This window comes from Meles meles, chromosome 2 (assembly GCF_922984935.1).
Source record: "Meles meles chromosome 2, mMelMel3.1 paternal haplotype, whole genome shotgun sequence".
In the NCBI taxonomy this organism is placed as follows: domain Eukaryota; kingdom Metazoa; phylum Chordata; class Mammalia; order Carnivora; family Mustelidae; genus Meles; species Meles meles.
The window spans coordinates 147,639,483-147,661,302 of NC_060067.1; the positions used below are offsets into that span (position 1 = coordinate 147,639,483).

Consider the following 21,820-nt stretch of genomic DNA (forward strand, 5'->3'; position numbering starts at 1 on the left):
CTAAAAGGAGGGAGAGCCTTCCCCGACGGCTCCAGTTGCTGATTATAATAATTTCTTGAGTCTTTCTTATCCCAGATTGATCATATCTCGTGTTTTTAGTCTCTGGCTGTTTGGTGAACAATCATGAAGGTTTTTGAGAATCTGGTCCAATTTCTAGCAGTTTGCTCTTTGTGCCGTTCAAATCTGATTGCATTTGCTTGACAGATTCCAGTTAACAGAAGTGGGGAGAAACTCTGTGTATGAAACTTCCTAGGTTAGGGTTCTCTTAGATAATGTTGACCATTATATTTCCATATTTAATTTTCTTGCTTTCATTATCAGATGACTGTGTGCTTTGAGTTTTTGCTTTGAAATGGTTACAGATGGTTTCATTTCACATAATGAATTTGAAAACATTTAAGAGGACCTCTTCACACAACATCTCCCAAGAGATTTGATCAAAATAAAGCTATATGAAAAAATCTCTTTACAAGTAAAATTATCTGCAGAAAAATAGAGCTACCCTATGTCCCAGCAATTGCACTACTGGGTATTTACCCTAAAGATACAAATGTAGTGATCCGAAGGGGCACATGCACCTGAATGTTTATAGCAGCAATGTCCACAATAGCCAAACTATGGAAAGAACCTAGAACAGATGCAAGGATAAAGAAGATGTGGTATATATATACAATGGAATACTATGCAGCCATTAAAAGAAATGAAATCTTGCTATTTGTGATGACGTGGATGGAACTAGAGGGCATTATGCTGAGTGAAATAAGTCAGTCAGAGAAAGACAATTATCATATGATCTCCCTGATATGAGGACGTTGAGAGGCAACGTGGGGGGTTTGGCGGGTAGGAAAAGAATAAATGAAACAAGATGGGATCGGGAGGGAGACAAACCATAAGAGACTCTTAATCTCACAAAACAAATTGAGGGTTGCTGAGGGTAGGGGGTAGGGAGAGGGTGGTGGGGTTATGGACATTGGGGAAGGTATGTGCTATGGTGAGTGCTATGAAGTGTAAACCTGGTGATTCACAGACCTGTACCCCTGGGGCTAATAATATATGTTAATAAAAAAATTTGAAAAATTTTTAAAATTATCTGTAGAGTTATTTCTATTAGAATTCTTTGATTAGGCCAAATAAATATGAGAACAAAGATAATCTGGGTAATGTAATTTATTTAATCTTTGAAAAATGCTGGCAAGCTTTAGTATGAAAGGAAATTAAATAATCTATGACCAAAGTGTTCTTCCTCCCCATAAAGTCTTTTTTTCTGTCAAGAAATAAAAGGCACAGGGGCAACTGGGTGGCTCAGTGGGTTAAGCCTCTGCCTTCAGCTCAGGTCATGGTCTCAGGGTCCTGGGATCGAGCCCCGCATCGGGCTCTCTGCTCAGCAGGGCGCCTGCTTCCCCCCTCTCTCTGCCTGCCTCTCTGCCTACTTGTGATCTCTGTCAAATAAATAAATAAATAAAATCTTAAAAAAAAAAAAAAAGAAATAAAAGGCACAAGTATATAGCATTTTTCTGAAGCAAGAAATATTAATAGTGTGTGCTTAGAAATTATTTTTGACACGTCTAAAAACATTTTTATAAATAATCTGGATGGTCAGTTATAAATAGTTAAATGTCAGGTAATGAATAAATTAATAATATGATAGGTGTTAATGACTGTTTCAGGCTTGAATTTAAGGTGTGATTTCATCTTGGCTGAATTCTAAATATCAGCATCTAATCCCTTAGCTTGTAGGCTTAGAGCCCTGATTACCTTTTTATTGAGAGGCTTCCAGAAAAATGACTTCCTTAACTTGAAAAAGGCTGACTAAATAAAGGTAAGAGAGTACTTTTTTTTTGTTTAATATTTTATTTATTTATTTATTTGAGAGAGAGAGTGAGACCAAGAGAGAGAGCCCAAGCCCAAGCGGGCAGAGGGAAGGACAGAGAGAGGACAAGTAGGCTCCTTGCTCAGCAGGTTGCCCGATGCAGGACTGGATGCCGAACTCGATCCTAGGACTCTTAACCAACTAAGCCACCCAGGTGCCCTGAGAGTATAGTTTTTATAAAGACTTTTTTCCTCTTGATAAAATTCTATAGATGTTTATTATAGGAAACTTAGAACATATGACAATATTCAAGTTAAAAAATAATCTCCTTCACCCCAACTTCAGCCCATGTTAACATTTTGGGTTTCAGTCTTTTTTTATCTACATATATGGTAAGTTTTATTAAACTTCAATGAAAATCTTCATATATTTAAGTCTGTTTTCTGGTTCAGTTTATACACTAGAGTTTTTTCAGTAGATTTTTTTTTTAATTACCCGGCATAAAGCTATAACAATTTCCATTCTCTCCAGCTAGGTGTGAGGGTACCTATTTTCCTACATTTTTATCATCATAAGATATTATCAATTTTAAAAAACTGGCAGGATTTATAGGAGATAAATGGTATTGTGTTATAATTTCTATTTACTTGACCTCTGATTAGGCTGAATTTTAATCAGTTGTTTATTGGGCATTTATATTCATTGGACCATGTCTTTCTTATGCTTATATTCCCACTGGCTAGCATAATACCTGGGACTTAGTAACTACTAATCTAATTCTGTCTTTATTGATATATTACTACTCTGAGAACAAGACTACTGATTCAGTTGGGAAGATTTATTAATTTACTAAGGAGATCAAATTATCATTTGCAAAGGACTCAGTATAGTTGTGTGTGAGGTACAAGCACACAACAATAAGAAAGAAAGAGGAGATGAGGTTTAAGCTAACACCAAAGCAAAGAAAGGAATTCATCCAGGTAAAAGACAAGTTGAAGGAATGCTCTTTCCAGCAAGAAGAAAGACCAAGTACAAGGTCCTAATGATAACAGGGTATAGAGACTAGCTGTTGTATATATATGCTTTGGGGTAGATGGGGATAGAGAGAATTTAAGCTGTACAGGGAAACAGAAAACAAATTATAATAGATTTTTCTTACTAAGGAGTTTAAACTTTATCTAAAGGGCAACTTGATAATAAGTGTTAAAAGCTACAAACTGTGGGGTGCCTGGGTGGCACAGTCAGTTGGGCATCTGACTCTTGGTTTCGATCAGGTTGTGCTCTCAGGGTCATGAGATCAAGCTCCACACTGGTTCTGCATTCAGCATGGAATCTGCTTGAGACTCTCTCTCCCTATCCCTCCTGCTTCTGTTCTCTTTCTCTAAAATAATAAATAAAATCTTTAAAAAAACTAAAAAGCTACAAACCATTTATTGCCTCAATTTAGGAGTTTCACAATTGAAATGTATTATAAGGAAATAGAAGTATAACGAAAATAATCATCACATCATTAATTATGACAGTGAAAATTTGCATAGAATTTGAATTTCCAATTATAGAAGAGTAGTAAAATAAATAATGCTCTTTCTACAAATTTTTATTGGTTTTAAAATACATTTTGGAGGAATGTTAAGGAAAGTTTTTTCCCCACATGTTCTTAAGGCTACACATTATGTGCAAAATATGATCTCAGAATTTAAAAAAATTATGTGGAAGAGTTAGTGATTTAGTGTGTCGTTTCTGAAAGGTACAAAGAAGATGTAGCTTCATTTTCTCTCACCTACTCTCAACTACTTTTATCTTGCTCCTTTCCCCCTTTATCTAGTTAGGCTCAGTATAGGAGTGTGCATGTGTCTTACTTAAGCTGGCCAGTTAAATGTAAGTTATTTTCTTCTAGTTAAAAAGAGGCTCTTTCTCTCTCCCTCTCTCCATTTTTTTTTTTTTTTTTTTTTGGTTAATATAATCTTATTTGGGCAAATCTTAACCCTGTCACAGTTATTGCCCTTTTTCCTTCTCAATGTATCTGGCCTCCAGGTATTTCTCCATAGATAAGACTTGTTGGTAAAGAAAGAAGGCTTGAGTATGTTTGCAGGGATCTCTGGGTGGTCCTCTAAGTCAGTTTCACCCTGGTATTTATTGAGAGATGTTATTCCACTTGTTTTTGGCATTGGCTTTTTTCTCATGAACCTATTGTTGAGGTACTTGGTCCTACCTGGTCATTGGCCTATGATGCTGTCTGCTACTGTTGGCCATAAACTGTCCTTACATCCTCTTTGACTTCCTGGCCCTTGGAAATATCTGTTTCCTGATTCCAAGTCTTTTCTGTGGCACCAGTCTTCCCGATTAAGTAGGAGGGTTAAGAAATATCTGCATTTCCTTCACACCACATACTGCCCACTTCCTCTGATAGTGCTGCATTACTCCTGTTGCACCATTACTTGATGTGGTTCTAGGCTGAAGGCAGGACTTCTGAGAGAGTTCGAAGCCTCCCCTAGACAACACCTGGAAGAGTGGGCAGTAGCTTTGATGTTGTTACTATTTGTTATTTATTTAAGTGTCTCTGCCTTTCATTTCCCATATTCCATGGAGGTTTGGAATTTGACCTCCTGGCTCTATTCCTTTCATTACTTCCTCTTTCTTTCAGAAGTAGAAGTAGTTTCTTTTTCTTTTATTTTCCTTTCCAATCTGGCTAACAATTTCTCTGCATAATGTAATTTTTCAGGATGTTATGATGAGAAGCATACAGAGAATTATGATTATTTATTTTATGTCTTTAACAAGTGCCTTTAAAGCACTTAGATGCAGGGGACTATTTTAAATACTTCACAAATATTAATTCATTTAGCCCTAATTGTAATTCCATGAGATGGGTATTATCATTATCCCCACTTTACTACTAAAGTGAGGCCCAGAGAGGTTATGTAATTAGTTCATGTTTCCATAGCTTATAAATGATAGTCAGGGTTTGAACTAAGGCACTCTGGCTTTAGAGTCTGTACATATTTTACTAGATCGTGTTGCCTCACATTTAAAACAACTTTCATTTTAAGTTACCTGATGTATAAAGCTTTAAAAGTGAAATGAAAAATATATCATTTTGATATTTTCAAGATGATTCTTATATACATATAAATACACAGAAAAAACGGAAAGGGTATACATTAAAATTTTTAACAGCTGTTATCATTGAATATTGGGAAGATTATAGCTCAGGTGATTTTTTTTTTTTTAATTTCTTTTCAGCCTAACAGTATTCAGTTTTTGCACCACACCCAGTGCTCCATGCAACACGTGCCATCCCTAATGCCCAGCACCTGGTTCCCCAACCTTCCACCCCCCGCTCCTTCAAAACCCTCAGGTTGTTTTTCAGAGTCCATAGTCTCTGATGGTTCATCTCCCCTTCCAGTTTCCCTCAACTCCCTTCTCCTCTCCCTTCCCCATGTCCTCCATGTTATTTGTTATGCAACACAAATAAGTAAAACCATATGATAATTGACTCTTTCTGCTTGACTTATTTCACTCAGCATAATCTCTTCCAGTCCCATCCATGTTGCTACAAAAGTTGGGTATTCATCCTTTCTGATGGAGACATAATACTCCATAGTGTATATGGACCACATCTTCCTTATCCATTCGTCCATTGAAGGCCATCTTGGCTCTTTCCACAGTTTGGCACCTTGGCCATTGCTGCTATAAACATTGGGGTACAGATGGCCCTTCTTTTCACTACATCTGTATCTTTGGGGTAAATACCCAGTAGTGCAATTGCAGGGTCACAGGGAAGCTCTATTTTTATTTACTTACTTAATTAATTAATTTTATTTATTTATTTTTAAAGATTTTATTTATTTATTTGACAGAGATCACAAGTAGGCAGAGAGGCAGGCGAAGAGAGAGAGGAAGGGAAGCAGGCTCCCCGCCGAGCAAAGAGCCCGATGCGGGGCTCGATCCCAGCACCCTGGGATCATGACCCAAGCTGAAAGCAGAGGCTTTAACCCACTGAGTCACCCAGGCGCCCCAGGAAGCTCTATTTTTAATTTCTTGAGGAATCTCCACACTGTTCTCCAAAGTGGCTGCACCAACTTGCATTCCCACCAACAGGTAAGAGGGTTCCCCTTTCTCCACATCCTCTCCAACACCTGTTGCTTCCTTTCTTGCTAATTTTGGCCATTCTAACTGGTGTAAAGTGGTATCTCAATGTGGTTTTAATTTGAATCTCCCTAATGGCTAGTGATGATGAACATTTTTTCATGTGTGTGATAGCCATTTGTATGTCTTCATTGGAGAAGTGTCTGTTCATATCTTCTGCCCATTTTTTGATATGATTATCTGTTTTGTGTGTGTTGAGTTTGAGAAGTTCTTTATAGATCCTGGATATCAACCTTTTGCCTGTACTGTCATTTGCAAATATCTTCTCCCATTCCGTGGTTGCCTCTTTGTTTTTTTGACTGTTTCCTTTGCTGTGCAGAAGCTTTTGATCTTGAGGAAGTCCCCAAAGTTCATTTTCGCTTTTGTTTCCTTGGCCTTTGGAGACATATCTTGAAAGAAGTTGCTGTGGCTGATATCGAAGAGGTTACTGCCTATGTTCTCCTCTAGGATTCTGATGGATTCCTGTCTCACGTTGAGGTCTTTTATTCACTTCGAGTTTATCTTTGTGTACGGTGTAAGAGAATGGTCGAGTTTCATTCTTCTACATATCACTGTCCAGTTTTCCCAGCACCATTTATTGAAGAGACTGTCTTTTTTCCACTGTATATTTTTTCCTGCTTTGGCAAAGATTATTTAACCATAGAGTTGAGGGTCCATATCTGGGCTCTCTACTCTGTTCCACTCTGTTCCACTATGTGTCTGTTTTTATGCCAGTACCATGCTGTCTTGGTGATCACAGCTTTGTAATAAAGCTTGAAATCAGGTAACATGATGCCGCCAGTTTTATTTTTGTTTTTCAACATTTCCTTAGCAATTCGGGGTCTCTTCTGATTCCATACAAATTTTAGGATTATTTGCTCCAGCTCTTTGAAAAATACCGGTGGAATTTTGATTGGAATGGCATTAAAAGTATAGATTGCTCTAGGCAGTATAGACATTTTAACAATGTTTATTCTTTCGATCCAAGACCATGGAATGGTGTTCCATCTTTTTGTGCCTTCTTCAGTTTCTTTCATGAGTGTTTTGTGGTTCTTTGAGTACAGATCCTTTACCTCTTTGGTTAGGTTTATTCCCAGGTATCTTATGGTTCTCGGTGCTATAGTAAGTGGAATCGATTCTCTAATTTCCCTTTCTGTATTTTCATTGTTAGTGTATAAGAAAGCCACTGATTCCTGTACATTGACTTTGTATTCTGCCACATTACTGAATTGCTGTATGAGTTCTAGTAGTTTGGGGGTGGAGTCTTTGGGGTTTTCCATATAAAGAATCATGTCATCTGTGAAGAGAGAGAGTTTGACTTCTTCCTTGCCAATTTGGATACCTTTTATTTCTCTTTGTTGTCTGATTGCTCTTGCTAGGACTTCTAATACTGTGTTGAACAAGAGTGGTGAGAGTGGGCATCCTTGTCTTGTTCCTGATCTCAACGGGAAGGCTGCGAGCTTTTTCCCATTGAGGATGATATTTGCTGTGGTCTTTCATAGATAGATTTTATGAAGTTCAGAAATGTTCTCTCTATCCCTATACTTTGAAGCTTTTTAATCAGGAATGGATGCTGGATTTTTGTCAAATGCTTTTTCTGCATCAATTGAGAGGACCATGTGGTTCTTCTCTCTTCTCTTATTGATTTGTTTTATCACATTGATTGATTTGCAAATGTTGAACCATCCTTGTAACCGAGGGATGAATCCCACCTGGTCATGGTGGATAATCTTTTTAATGTGCTGCTGGATCCTGTTTGCTAGGATCTTGTTGAGAATCTTAGCATCCATATTCATCAATGGTATTGGTCTGAAATTTTCCTTTTTGGTGAGGTCTTTGCCTGGTTTGGGGATCAGGGTAATGCTGGCTTCATAAAAAGAGTCTGGAAGTTTTCCTTCTGCTTCAATTTTTTGAAACAGGTTCAGGAGAATAGGTGTTATTTCTTCTTTGAACGTTTGGTAGAATTCCCCAGGGAATCTGTCAGGTCCTGGGCTCTTGTTTCTTGGGAGGTTTTTGATCACTGCTTCAATCTCGTTACTAGATATTGGTCTATTCAGGTTGTCAGTTTCTTCCTGGTTCAATTTTGGGAGTTTATAGTTTTCCAGTAATGCATCCATTTCATCTGGGTTGCTTAGCTTATTGGCATATAACTGTTGATTATAACTTCTCATGATTGTTTCTACTTCCTTGGTGTTAGTTGTGATCTCTCCCTTTTCATTCATAATTTTATTAATTTTTAGCTCAGGTGATTTTAATTTTACTTCTTTAAATTTGTCACATATACATAATTACCTTTATGTTCAATTAAATAATATATCTACTAAGAAAAATAAGATTATTTGCAAACTTATTTATGTTGAAAAGACTAGGTTCATAAGAAAGACTCTTTCTTTCATTAATTCATTACATATTTATCAAAAGAATGTACTAGGGATTTTACTATGACTAAGGTTATGGAGATGAGCAATACATAGTACTTACCCTTAAAGACATTATTTATGGTGAGGGTTGAGAAATAAGTGGATAATTATGATACATCATTCTAAGAGCTATTAGAAGCTTGAACAAATCGTAAGAAATGTATATGAGATACCACTCAGTTTTGAGGAATTGATGAATGTTGAAATCTGAGAATGAAGGAATGTGGGGGTGGGGAAGGAAAGTGCATTCAGCTAGAAATACTAGCATGTGCAAAGGTCCTGATGTATACTCAAGGAATTGAATGCTACTATTTGGCTGAAAATTAAATAAATTATTTGGAATGGTCAGAGAAAACACAGGAAAGCAGGTTTAATTGCCAGAATGTAATTGGTGATTTTGGCAATAATAAATTCAATAGAATTGTGAAGGCAAATGAAACTTGGAAATGTGATGTTATAACGGAGGAAATTGATACATCTTTAAAGGAAGGAAGGCCCAGTGGCACTGGTGGCACAGTTTTTGAATCTTCATGAAGGTTCTCACAAAACAGATGTAGAAACCAGGATAAGACCAAATTCTCCAGGCAACCAAGAAGCTAAATGAATTCCATACACAATAAACCTAAATAAATCTATGATAAGTTATATAATAATATTTAAAATTCCGAGTATTTAAAAGAAAAAATTTTAAAGTACCAGAGTAAAATTTCAGACATTGTAGATTTCTTACCAGAAGCAATGGATTTCAAAAGGAAGGGAGTGGCACAATATTATCAGATGGTGAGTGAGAGAAAAAGTGAGTGCATGTGGAGGGGAGAGGAGGAGTGAGAGAGGGAGGAGTAGAGGGGGAGAGAATATTTTAAGCAAGCTCCATGCCTAGCTTAGAACCCTTTTTGGGGCTTGATCTCACAACCCTGAGATCGTGACCTGAGTCAAAATCAAGAGTCACATGCTTAACTGACTGAGCCAGGCAGGTGCCCCCAGTCCAGAATTCTATACTTCACACAAATATTTTTCAGGAAGGAAGGTGAAATCAAGACATTTTCAGATGAAGGAAAACTAAGAAGATTTGTCACCAGCAGAACTGTGCTAAATTGGAAATTCTCTAAACAGAAATGATGTGATCAAAGAAGAGACCTTAGAAAATCAGGAAGTGAGAAAATCAGGAAGTGAGAAAACAGTAAGTTAAAATATGGGTAAATAAAATACATTTTCCTTCTGCTCTTAAATTTTCTAAATTATGTATGATGATTGAAACAAAAATTGACACCCATGTGGTTCTAAATGAATGTAGAAGAATTAAATAGGACAATAGCATTGTAAATGGAGAGTGGTAAAGGGACATAATGGAAGATTAGGTCTATACTTCAGACAAGCAGTAATGATGATATCTGTAGACTGTTATTTTATATATTATAAATATGTATATGAAATAATATACATATAAAACTAATGTAATATCTAGATAATGTCTCTGGATAATTACATAGCTACATTGATAATGTGATAGCTAAAGTAACCACTAAAGTTGTACAAAGAGATGCTTAAAAAATTATTGGTAATTTAAAATGGATTCTAAAAAATGTTCAGGTGTCCACAGCAAAGTATAAAAAAGAAAATGGAGAGGAAAAAAAACAGAAAATAAACAGAAAAGAAAAAACTTAAGTGACAGATTTAAGCCTTAGCAATAATTATATTAAATATAATTGATCCAGTATGTCAATTGAAAGATTGGCAGATTGAATTAAAAAACATGACCCAACTATATTCTGTGTATAAGAAGTTTACTTCAGGGGTGCCTGAGTGGCTCAGTGGGTTAATGCCTCTGCCTTTGGCTCAGGTCATGATCCCAGAGTCCTGGGATTGAGCCCCACATCAGGCTTTCTGCTCAGCGGGGAGCCTGCTTCCCCCTCTCTCTCTGCCAGCCTCTCTGCCTACTTTTGATCTCTGTGAAACGGATAAATAAAATCTTAAAAAAAAAAAAAGTTCACTTCAATCATAACCACATAGGCAGATTGAAAGTAAAAAGATAGAAAAATACATCATGCGGACATCAATCAAAGGAAAGCTGAAGTGGCTTTGTTAATATCAAGTAAAGTTTATTCTGTTTATTTATTTTTTAAAAGATTTTATTTATTTGACAGAGAGAGACACAGCGGAGAGGGAACACAAGCAGGGAGAGTGGGAGAGGGAGAAGCAGGCTTCCCACCTATCAGGGAGCCTGATGTGGGGCTCAATCCCGGGACCCTGGGATCATGACTTGAGCTGAAGGCAGATGAGTAATGACTGAGCCACCCCTGTTGATTTTAGAACAAAGAAAATTACTGGAGACAGAAAAGGATATTATATAATGATAAAATAGCCAATTCACCAAGAAGAAGGAAAAACTCAAGGTATCATTAAGGATACATCTTTTTCTGTCATCCACCATATCTAATTCATCCTGTTTATTATGTCTCCAAGATATATGTTAAATTTATTAATTTCTTTTCATTTTTGCTATCATCACTTAAGTCCAAAATGCTGCCCTGTCCTACCCAAATTTCTGTACTATCCTCTTTATTTGCCTCCCTGTTTACACTCTTCTCTTAAAAGAGCCAGAGTAAGCTTTTAAAATTGCAAATCAAATTGTCCCTTTTCTGTTTAAATGGCTTTTAATAAAATTTCAATAGAATAAAATCCTTCAGTAGCATAAAATCCCAACTCCTTTTCAGGTCCAAATTGTCATTATGACATTGAGTCTCTCCCTGACTTTCCAAACTCTGTTTCCTACCTCTCTCCTATCTTATTACTTTCTGTCCACACTGGTATTTTTTAGGCCAAATAAGTGATTAATAGAATGGGATAAAACATAGAAGTATTTTGAGGTAGGTGAACAAATAAAGTGAGAGTGCAGAGGAAGAGAACATGAAGATTAGGAGATTATGGTCAGGAGAAGAGATGTTTACAATTCATATTTTTATCATGGGGCAGTTTAAGGTGAAAACAAGTTTCAGCATGTTGTTAATATATATGTGTATGGTGGCTCATGAGGAGTGCTATTGGGCAGTTATTGGAGGTAAGGAAGTTAATGAAATCAGAGGTTAGATTGTGGAATGGGTTAACTACCTGGACATTGCTTTTTCCTAGTATAATGATAGGAAATGGAGCAAAGAAAAAAAGTGATGGGTATTCATGAAAATGAAGTTAATGGTTGATGTCTCTACACCAAAGGCTTTTCTGCTTACAGAATTAGGAGATGTCATTAATATTAGTGAATGCTCTCTAAATAAAGGGCAGCAGAAGTATTGATCAAGTCTGAGTTTCCAATTCTCCTTTTTAAAGATTTGGTGTAGGCCATATTCTGCCATTAGCATTATTCTTCAGTTGTCTTTTTTTTTTCCCCATTTTATTTATTTTTTCAGCGTAACAGTATTCATTGTTTTTGCACAACACCCAGTGCTCCATGCAAAACGTGCCCTCCCTATTACCCACCACCTGTTCCCCCATCTTCAGTTGTCTTTTATTTAGTGCTCATTGATTGCATCCTGAGGTAGATGCTCTGGGGGCTAATAAAATAGTCCCTGATTCTAAGTATTTAAAAATATTGAGATATAATTCACATATCATAAAATTCACCCTTTTATTATATTCATAAGTTTGTACAACCATCAACACCATCTAATTCCAGACTTAATCATCCCCAAAGAAATTGTGTACCTACTGGAAATCACTTCCTACTTGTCTTAGTCTGTTAGGGGTGATTTGGCAAAGTATCATAGGCTGGGTGGCTTTTGAATAACAGACATTTGTTTCTCACAATTTTGGCATCTGAAAGTCCTAGATCAGGGTGCCAGCAAGGTTGGGTGAGGACCCTCCTCAGTTCTCAGACATCTTCAACTTCTTGTTGTATCCTTACATGGCAGAACTAGATAGGTTTGTGGGGTCACTTTTATGAGAGCACAATCCCATTCATGAAGGCTTTGCCCTTATGACCTATTTACCTCCTAAAAGTCCCACTTCCCACTTCTTAATACTATCACCTTGGGGTTTTGGATTTAGATATAAGTTTTGGGGAAGATGCAAACATTCACACCTTAGCACCACTCCTACTTTCTGTTTCGGTGGATTTGACTATCCTAGATATTTCACATAAATAAAATAAAAAATAGGTGACCTCTTGAGCATCTTTCACTTAGCGTAATGTTTTCAAGATTCAACCATGTTGTATCTGAATCAGTACTTCATTCTTTTTTATGGAGAAATAACATTTCTTTGTATGGACTAAGAAGGTAGGATTTGCATCTGCTATTTTGCTATTTGTTTTCTACATGTCTTATACCATTTTTTTTCCTTTATTTCTGCATTACTTTTTCTTGGTTAAATAGATGTTTTCTAGTGTAACATTTTAATTCTCTTGTCATTTATTTTACTGTTTTTTGAGTTAGTTTCTTCCATATTGCCCTGAGAATTACAATGAACATATTCACTTATAATTGTATAGTTTGGATCAATGCCAACTTAATTACAGTAACATGTCACAACTTTGTTCCCATATAATTCTCATCCCTTCCTTCATTTGTACTGTTATCATTATCCAGATTACATCTTTATACACTGTGTGCCACTTACAGATTTGTAATTATTGCCTGTCCAGTTATCTTTTAAGTCATATATTAGGAAAAAGGCTAAAAACAACCAAAAATTATACTGTCTTTCATATTTATCTATGCAGTTACCTTTTCCAGTGCTTTCTTTCTTCATGTTGATTTGAGTACTTTCTAGTGGCTTTTCATTTCAGCCTGGAAGATTCTCATTAGTATTTCTTATAGGACAGGTTTGCAAGTAATGAATTCTTTTAACTTTTCTTCACCTGGAAATGCTATAATATCTCCTTTAGTTTTGAAGCAGCTTTGCTGGGTATAGAATTCTTGGTTGCTAGTCTTTCTTTAAGCACTTTTAATGTCATTCCCACTGCCTTCTGGTCTATATGGTTTCTGATGAGAAATTGGCTTTTAATCTTACTGGAATTGCTTGTATGTGATGAGTCACCTTTTTTTTTTTTCTTTTCCCCCTGTTTTCAAGATTTTCTCTTTATCTTTGTCTCCCAACAGTTTGGTTGTGATATGTGTAGGTATGATTCTCTGAGTTTATCTTGGTTGGATTTCACTGAACTTCTTGTAAGTGTAGCTTTCCTTTTTCCATCACATTTAGAAGATTTTTTTCATCATTATTTTTTCAAATAATCTTTCCCCTTTCTGCTGCTTCTTTCCTTCTTAGCTTCCTATTGTATGTATGTTGGTACATGTGATATTATCAGCTACATCTTTGAGGTTCTGTTCATTTTTCCTTATTCATTTTCTTCTGTTCCTTTTTTTTTTTTTTTTTAGATTTTATTTATTTATTTGACAGAGAGAGATCACAAGTAGGCAGAGAGGCAGGCAGAGAGAGTGAGAGGGAAGCAGGCTCCCTGCCGAGCAGAGAGCCCGATGCAGGACTCGATCCCAGGACCCTGAGATCATGACCTGAGCCGAAGGCAGCGGCTTAAACCACTGAGCCACCCAGGCGCCCCTTCTGTTCCTCATATTGAATAATCTTAACAAACTATCTTGAAGTTTGTTGATTCTTTCTTCTTCCTTGGTCAGATATGCTGCTAAGTCCCATTAATAAACATTTCATTTCAGTTATTGTATTCTTAACTCCAGTATTTTTGTGTGGTTTATTTAAAATAATTTCTATCTTTTTACTTTTTATTGTTTGATGACTTATCATTCTTACACTTTGTTTTTTAGGCATAGTTTTCTTTACTTGTTTGAACAAACTTTGAATAACTTCTTCAAAGTCTCTGTCTAGTAAGTCCAGTGTCTGATCTTACTCAGGGCAGGTTTTTTGCTGAATGCTTCTTTTATTGTGGATAGGCCCTGTTTTCTTGTTTCTTTTCACATCTAATAATTTTTTTTGAAAACTGGGCATTTTTCAAGAGACTTTCTTTTAAAGTAATCTTTATAATGAATGTGGGGCTTGAACTCACATCCCAGAGCTCAAGAATTGTATGCCCTACTGATGGAGCCAGCCAGGCACCCCCAAAACTGGACATCTTAAATAATATAGTGTGGTAGCACTAGAAATCAGTGTCTCCTCCCTCCCTATGGTTGTTGTTTGTTTTCCTAGTGTTTTTTCTGAACTAATTCTATGAAGTCTGTATTTTTTTTTTTCATGTATGCTCACTAAAGTCTATGTTTGGTTATCCTAGTAGTCAGCTAATGTTTGGACAGAAATTTTCTTAAACACATAGATTCAATGTTTTTCTGCCTTGCTGAAGGGTGCTCTGTGTGTGTTGGGGTAAAACTTCAACACTCTGTTACACAGTTAATAACTTTGCCTTCTTAATTTCGTAGAATTTCAGAGTCAGCCTGCAGTGAGAACCTAGGGACTTCTCAGATCTTTCCTGAGCATGTGTACAGCCCTGGACATGTACCTAGTCCTATGCATCATGTGGGCTTCCAGATTCCTAAAAATATTTTGGGAGATTTTCAATACCCAGTGCCCTGTGGGCATCTTTTTCCCTAAGCTTTCATTTTGTTTATTCAAACTGTTATCCCCTCTCTCATGTAGCCACCATGAAGTTAATTAGTTGCCCTTAATTGTTTTTGACAAATGCTCCTGGGGAAATAGTTCTTGAACTGAGTGAGCTCAAAATCAGGCAAAAAAACCCCACAAACTAGAGTGTGGGGTTTTCCATGGAACTAGGGGTCAAATAAGTGGGTCAAATAAGATAGGGCAAATAATGATAGTGCTCTGGAAATGAGGCTTTAAAGGAGCTGCACTCTCATTTTTCCCCTTTCGTGGCTCTCAGGCTACTGGTTTATAGTGTAAATGCAGGTTGTTGGTTTTCACTATGATTGCAGGCTTTGGTTTTTAAAGGTGTCTCAGAGCTATAGAGTGGAGGATCAGAATAGGACATGAGAAAATGCTGCAAAGCATGCTCTCTTTTTTTTTTTTTAACCAAAATTCAGTGCTTTTTCTTGAATAAATATTTCCTAGATTGCTGTAAACCTTTGTTAATTTCCAGAGTTCTGAAAAAGTTAATTCTGACCATTTTTGTTCTTTTTATCATTGCTTTTATGGGGAAGAGAATTTTATAGGGCCCTAACTCTGCTATTTTTGCTGCCATCATCCTTCCAAAGATCCTATCATGTAGACTTATAACATGCTCCGGTTGGTGTTCATTTGAAGACCTATGTATAATATATTACATTCCCTAAGATTAGATTTTTTTCAGCTGATTTAAGTTAAGCAATCAGAAAAACGCAGTTATTGGGAAATGTGTGCTATGTCCATAATGACCAATAAGATGTATGATACTATTGAGAAAAAAATTGAACATTTAAAAAAATATTTTATTTATTACTTGACACACAGAGATCATAAGGAGGCAGAGAGGCAGGCAGAGAGAGAAGGAAACGGGCTCCCCCCCTGAGCAGAGAGCCCGAAGTGGGGCTAGATGCCAGGACCCTGAGACCATGACCTGAGCCGAAGTCAGAAGCCAAACTCTCTGAACCACCCAGGCGCCCCCAAAATTGAACATTTTTATTCAGTTTTCAAGGATGAAATGAATGAATGTCTGGACTAGTTCATGAGTTCTGTTTTTTGTATATTGAGAAAGAAATCATAATGGTAGTAGAGATATGCATATGACATAAAATTAGAACCTTTTAGTTTTAGATCATAACGGTTTTTTTTTCTATTTTTTATTTATTTGTCAGAGAGAGAGAGAGAGAGAGTGAGCACAGGCAGACAGAGTGTCAGGCAGAGACAGAGAGAGAAGCAGGCTCCCCGCGGAGCACGGAGCCCGATGTGGGACTCGATCCCAGGACGCCGGGATCATGACCTGAGCCGAAGGCAGCTGCTTAACCAACTGAGCCACCCAGGCGTCCCGAACCGTTTAGTTTTAAAAGAGAAAACCCGTGGAAAAGAAAATTTGTTTTCTCAAAGGCTGATAGAGGCTAAAAACATAAACAGAAGTAAAAATTATATTAAAATTTTGCTGCCTGTTTTTCTCATTTTTTTTTTAAGAAAACTGAACAGAGCAGTAGCAATGAATTAAAATTTAGTAAATGCTTCATGCCTAAAAATAAAATACGGCAAAATTTAGATTTAGTAAGATTTGACCCAGTTTGATACATTGTTTTACTCAGAGGAAGCATATTGAGAGGAACCATGTCTTGACCAAAAGTATAATGAAATGCCTGTTTTAAATCCCGTTTTTCCATTAGCAGGCCAGGATTTTATGGGTTATAAATTAATAAAAATTAGAAATTACATAATTGTTAATTGAAAGGAGATAGCAGATCTTGGGTCCAGTACTTCAGCAATGAGCCAGAGCCCTGCCATGATTTGACTTTCACCACGAATCATGAGAAATTGTGATGTTCTAAGTCTGACCCTGAGGTCTAACTCTGAATTGATTTTTAGTCGGTGAAAATGAATTTTGGCTTTTTTGTTTAATTTCGGTCAGTTGATATTCTGTATTTTGTGTTATTTTTCTGTATGCACGCATGCATTATGAGAGAAAAAAATTAGAGAGATTTCTGAGTTTTTATTTTTTGTTACATTGAGAATCCTCAACTGAGGGGTCAGCAAAAAGGAAGAAAATGTAGTAGGATGGCGCCTGGGTGGCTCAGTGGATTAAGCCGCTGCCTTCGGCTCAGGTCATGATCTCAGGGTCCTGGGATCGAGCCCCGCATCGGGCTCTCTGCTCCACAGGGAGCCTGCTTCCCTCTCTCTCTGCCTGCCTCTCTGCCTACTTGTGATCTCTCTCTCTGTGTCAAATAAATAAATAAAATCTTTAAAAAAAAAAAAAAAAAGAAAATGTAGTAGGACACATGCACTTAATTAAATTATATTACACTAGGGTGGATATGGTTGAAATTATCCATTACAAAATAAAACAAAGCAGACTACTCCGGGCATGCTGCCTCCGACGTGGAGGGCTAGGGCACTATTTCTGCAAAGTTAGACTAGTAGGATGGATAAGGCTGGTAGCAATGAGCACATCAAGGGAATGGATGAGAGATGTTCAAGAAGGTGAAGAAGCAACATTTATAATCTCTTTTTTCTCCACCTAATATAATTCACTTCACTTAAATTGTAACATTTTATGGCTTTTAAATATTCCATTCCATTCCATTTGAATAAAATGAACTTTCTTTCATGTAGGTCTTCCTCAGGATAAATGTTGTGCTGCCTTTCTATGTACATGAAAATACTTGTAAAATATCTTAGGGAAAAAAATCTTAAATGTAGAAATCTTGAGACCTAAACTCGCACAAAATCGTTTTCATTTGATGTTTTAAAAAATGGAATTAGTTGGCAAACTTTAAATGTAGGGAATTTCTTCACTGAAAAATACAGATTTTTGGCTTTCCTTTAAAATGTGTGATCTTTGGCCAGATGGGCCCTCTCAGCATAAAGCAGCCAGTGGGAGCTGCCTAACTGCTTGGAGGCCTTGTGCCGGCTCACTCACTCTTCCAGTCCTCACCTGGCCAGTTTCACTCATTTTCTGGACACCTTTCTGCTCCTCCTTAAAGCACTTAAGTTAACAACTTCTGCCCAAAAGTTAAAAAAAACAAAACAAAACCAACCAACCAACCAACCAAACAAACAAATCATCCTCCTTTAAGTTATAGGTAGTTTTTCAGAATACTACTTGCCAGTTTGGGTCAAGAGTGATCAAACAGAGCTTTATATTGCTAATGTTTGTTCTATTTGAGGTTGTAAAATGTCAGCTTGATGTTTCTGGGCCAGTCCAAGTTAGGAGGCCAGGCGCCTACGTGGCACAGGAGATGGGGAGGAGAAGGAAAGAAGTGGTAATCAGAGTATATATAGGCATGTATATATTTGCAGTATAGGGGAGAATATTTGCAGTATATTTGCAGGCATGGGGAATTCAGAACTGACCTTGAATGGCTCTGGAGAGTGATATTTTAAAAACATCTTGAAGGTTGAGATTATGAGAGGAGGAAATTTGGCAGAAATTATTAGAAATTTTGGGTCTATAAAAAAGAGAAATGGATAAAGGGAAATTTATGTAACTGTGGGTAGGTGTTTCCTGGTTGGGAATTTTTATAATTAGGGATAAAGCTCTTTTACTTTTATTTGAAGGTAGACTGGGGGGCCCAGAAAGAAAGGAAGGTACCAGGAAAAAAATAATTCTAATTTATATTCCTGAGGTAGAAAGAATCCTTCTTTCCTCCCTCCCTCCCTTCCTTACTTCTCTCCCTCCTTCCCTCCTTGCTTCATTCTCCCCCATTTCCTCCTTCCTTCCTTATTTCCTTCCTTCCTCCCTTCCTCCTTCCCTCCTTCCCTCCCTTATTCCCTCTCCTCTTCCTTCTTTCAAACAATTTATTGAGCACATGAGTTCCTGGTGATGTACTTGTATAGAATTTCCTCCAGTATATGTTTACTACTATATAGATGTTCATAGTGTAGTAGGAGGGTCTGTGCTTAACTGGGGAAGGTACTGTGATGTGGAAAAAAGAGGTGGGTTTAGAGTCAGAAAAATCTGGGTGATGTTTAGATTCTATATCTTCCTAGTTATGTAACCTTTAATAAGTTACCTTTAAATCTTAAAGATAACTCTTAAAATATTAAAAATAAATCTTTTTTAAAAAATCTGTTCATTTGGAACATTGGTATTTATTGAGCACTTACTATATTATTTTATGTATTTATGTATATTATTTTTATGTATTATTTTAGTTGATCTTCACAAGAGCATTGTGGAAAGGAAATATTACCCTCTTTTTACTGATGAACAAATGGAGGCAGTTCTGTCCCTTTTCCAAGGTCATACAGCTGTTTTATTATTATTAAAATATGGTAAGGCCAATAAATCAGAACATGATTGCTGTTGAAAAGTGTTTGTCACATTCACAGATTCCAAAAGAAGGGGCATACCACACCAGGGCTGGGTGGGGATGGGGTGGTTGGGGCATGTGGGGAAGCCCCAGAGTCAGTCATGAGACAGAGGGAGAGGAGGAAACCATAGGCAAGAGCCTTTACTGTGCTTTCCATGGACAGAACAGGAGAGGGAAGGAAGCAGGTTTATGATTGGCTAGTTTGAGTAGTTCCAGTGGGCTTTGGAGTTTGTGGGCTGTTCGACATGTCTTGGATGTGCTTAACAGTGCACACTCTGGACAGTTGGCTTGCATTTGAAAAGCATGCAGTTGTTTACTGTCTCTAGGATTTGACTCGCATTGGGAGGGACAGTCTCTGCATGGTCAGCAGGGCCCCAGATGTCAGAACCTCAGAATGCAGGAAATGAAGATACAGTTAATACAGCAGCTTGTGAAAATGTGATGAAGCTGGGAGTTGGATACTGGTTTCTTGACTCAAGCCTGAGTCCTTAGTATTCCGTGCTAAGATGCATGGGAGGGCCTGGGTGATCATCGGAGTACATGACCAGAGGACCTAGGATTAGATGTCAGTTGTTACTATATTAAGAACTATAATTTGGTTGAGCTGTTTTACTGAACGAAAGTGAGGCTCTGCCTTCTTGTATGCCTTTGCATCTGGGCCTTCACGTACCTGAAGTACAGTTAGCTGTCCCTGACCCCTGACAGAGCATGTGAAATGCTGCCCTGAGATTAGCGGAGGAGATAGTGGAGATTTTTTGAAGGAAGATAGCTGTGGTCATTCTGACCTGGCTTTATAGAGACAATGTCTCCTCTTATCAGGAATTTCCAGAATCACTAGTTGCAGTAAAGACTAAAAACTCTGAGGGCGACTCTGGACCCACTTTAATAAAATTCGCTGAAGGGGACTGCAGTTCGTGTTGGTGGGCTCTGAGTCTGGGTGAGTATGCGTGGTGAGGTGTTTCTCGTTCTCCCCCGCATGACTGCAGCTTGGGCCTTGCCTGACCCAGCCTGACCATGGCCCCAGCTTTGGAAGAGCTACAGAAGGATCTAGAAGGGGTAAAGTTGCCACTGGAAAAGGCTGCTGGAAAAAGAGTATGTGATGCCTTCACAACTGAAAAACCCAAGATTGGGACAGAAATTAAGAACAAGATGCAGTGGAAATCAGAGAGAAGAGCAGAACTTTTTGACAATGCAAAGGCAGCCGCTGTCGTTGCTCTCGTTATAATGGAATGTACAGCGAAAATCAGTAATTACGAATGGGATCAGTGAGACAAGTTTTTGAAAATCCCCGTTACCTTAACTGGAGTTCATCAAGTCCCCACTGAGAACACGCAGGTGCATATCACAGAGAGGTCATTTGATCTTTTGATAAAGAATCTACATGGGAAGAGTTACTCCATGACTGTGCACAATCTCTTAAAACCCATCTCTGTGGAAGGCGGTTCAAAAAAAGTCAAGACAGATATATTTCTTATCTTATGTAGAAAGAAGGCAGGAAACACGTGGTGGGACTACCCAACTTAGGTTGAAAAAGAAGGCAAAGAGAAGCAAGAGCCCTCCCATGACAGCGAAACAGATGCTAGTGAGGGATTGATGAGTGTTCTGAAGAAAATTTATGAAGATGGAGATGATGATATGAAGCAAACCATTAATACAACCTGAGTGGAATCAAGAGAGAAGCAAGCTGAAGGAGACACAGAATTTTGAGACTTTAAAGTCTTTTTGGAAACTGTGATGGGGAAATATTGATGTTTCCAAGAAGGAAATGTTGGTGAGCTGCACAGAGAAATTTGACAGATAACTACTTACAGAGTCTTCTAAGTGAAGACAATAAGTTCTCCCATTTCCTCCTGGAGGATTTATTTAAATAAAATATGCTTATGAAACACTTCTGCCAAAGATAGTTTCCTTAGTAATCTGGGCGTTTTGTTCAAGAAAGGATAACACTGCATTCTTGTGTGAAATGTCAAAAAGCAAATCTTGCCTAATGATAATGCTACATGGTATGTGTTATTGTTCAGTTAAGAGGTAGAGAAAAAAATTATTTTGCCTATAAGTTCTTGGCATCAGCTCCTGCCAATGTAAGAATAAGTAAAAATAAAACTTGAATTTTTACATAAAGTGCAAATCTAAAAAAAAAAAAAAATCCATTGAAAGGAAGTTTCTTGCCTTCACTGCTTTTTCTGAGGTCGCTTCAGGCCAATGTGGACAGACCTACTCTGACAAGGGAGGGAGAGCAGGGAAGCTGGTGCCCTGTCAGACCATTGTTCCACTTAGGCACTCCCTCTTTTCTTTGTCATAGCCCCTGCACAGTGCAAGTTTATTGTCAGAGTATCTGCCTGTTGGCCAGATGTTGGAAGCTAAGCAGGATGCAGGAATTAAGAAATGGGACCTCACTCATGACTGTACCATTGGGACAAAACTGTGAGTGCTTTTCTGAATTCAGGAAAGATCACCCCAGAATTGGCTTGGAGACAAGAATAACTAGGAGAACCTGTTTTCCATTAGCTCAACAAATTAATTGCCTCTTTACACATGTAGTTCTGAATTGTGTACCAATATAC

The 21,820-nt window shown here is 37.5% G+C and overlaps 1 pseudogene; it reads left to right on the forward strand.

Annotated features, from left to right (window-relative positions):
* The first annotated feature begins 20,270 nt into the window (after positions 1-20,270).
* On the forward strand, positions 20,271-20,963 carry LOC123930602 (annotated as a pseudogene).
* Positions 20,964-21,820: the final 857 nt, after the last annotated feature.